The following is a 1,591-nucleotide window of genomic DNA, read 5'->3' as shown; positions in this document are numbered from 1 at the left end:
TGGGAGCTCAGCTCTTTGAGCCCGTCAACAATTTGCTGACAAAACGGATCGTCCTGTTGTGCCTTAAGTAGGTCCTCTCTGCTGAAGACGATACCGGCGGACGTTACAGGGTCTACCAGGTATGCGTCCTCACCCGAGGCGGTCGACTCGAAAGTCACTGCGCCGTCGGGGTTCGCGCCTTTCGACCCATTGGAGCCAGGGCCCCCTGAGTCTACTCGTTGCGAGTGCTCTTGGGAGTGGCGGACATAAGTGTCAGACGCCAGAACGGGGGCACGCGACAAGGCGTCGGCCACGACGTTCGAACTCCCTTTCCGGTAGCGCACAACAAAGTTGTACCGCTGCAAGGTCAACGCCCAGCGCGCGAGGCGGCCCGAGGGCTCGCGCAAGCGCTTAAGCCAGGTGAGTGCCATGTGGTCCGTCTCCACCACGAATGGCACGCCGTCGACGTAGCAGTCGAACTTCCGGAGAGCAAAGACTATAGCGAGACATTCCCGTTCAGTCACGCTGTAGTTGCGCTCGGCGGCGTTAAGTGCCCGGCTAGCTCAGGCGGTAGAGCATGAGACTCTTAATCTCAGGGTCGTGGGTTCGGGCCCCACGTTGGGCGCCAGTTATGTGGAGATAGGTTTGCACTAGGCTTACCTATATGAGCGCGACCGTGTAGGGACGCGACGTTCTCCACTGCCGCAGCGAACAAAGACGCTACGGCCGGGTCCGTCGATTCTCCGGCACGGCGCAGAAACCACGCACGAGGCAGGGTAACAACAACAACACGGGTTTATTAACCCAAGATGCAGCACAGTACGACACTCACAGGCTTGCAGGCCGTAAGGGGGAACTCCGCAAGACCGATCGAGTACGCTTGCCAGCGGCGCTAAGACTACCACACAAAGGGCAGCGGTCGAGCACACGAACGAGAAGCCGCCTGCTAGAGCAGCGCGTCAACCTCTCGTGCTAGCCTGAGAGCATCTGCCGCCACGAGCGAATCGTCGGGCGCATCTTAGCTCGTAGGAGAGGAGGATGTCACCAGCGGCCCAATGGGGAATGGCGCTGCGTTGTGACGTAGGCCCGCGCAGCGCGCCAGCGTAGCGTGCCCGGACATGCCAGCGCGGGACGGAGCCGACGCTTGGCTCGCCCAGACAAAGAGGCGCCCTGGCCGCCATCTTGGCGATTGCCGGTGCCTAAGCGCGCCCGGGCTACGCGGCCGGCACGCGCGCGGCAGCTGGGGAACGAGGCGCCAGGTAGGAGGACGCTCTCGATCCCCACAGTATTAGAGAGTGACATCACCGAGCGATATGGTCTCTACCCATCTTGACATAAAACAAAGTTCTGTTTCACTCAGGGAATTTTAGCAAAAACACTCAGGGAAAACCTGGAAAACTCAGGGAATTTAGAAATGTCAACTTGGTAGACACCCTGTTGTACTTCTAGGCACTGGAGAGCTGGCACCGGCACGGGCAGCGTTCCTGGCCGGCTGCGAGTTCTGCGGGTGCCAGCAGCTGGTCCTAGTGGTGAGCAGTCCTTGATAGTGGAGGGCAGCATTGCCACGCCTTCTAAGCTGTTGTGAAGGCCGTCGGCGGCAAGGACCCTCCAA

The 1,591-nt window shown here is 60.3% G+C and overlaps 1 non-coding gene across 1 annotated transcript; it reads left to right on the top strand.

The window, feature by feature from the left end:
- Positions 1–531: 531 nt before the first annotated feature.
- Trnak-cuu (transfer RNA lysine (anticodon CUU)) lies at positions 532–604 on the top strand. Its single transcript has one exon. It is a non-coding gene; the product is annotated as a tRNA-Lys (tRNA).
- The last annotated feature ends 987 nt before the right edge of the window (positions 605–1,591 follow it).

Source organism: Rhipicephalus sanguineus, chromosome 6 (genome assembly GCF_013339695.2).
Source record: "Rhipicephalus sanguineus isolate Rsan-2018 chromosome 6, BIME_Rsan_1.4, whole genome shotgun sequence".
Classification (NCBI taxonomy): domain Eukaryota; kingdom Metazoa; phylum Arthropoda; class Arachnida; order Ixodida; family Ixodidae; genus Rhipicephalus; species Rhipicephalus sanguineus.
The sequence above is the reverse complement of the archived record's forward strand: the minus strand, read 5'-3'. Positions and strand labels throughout refer to the sequence as shown.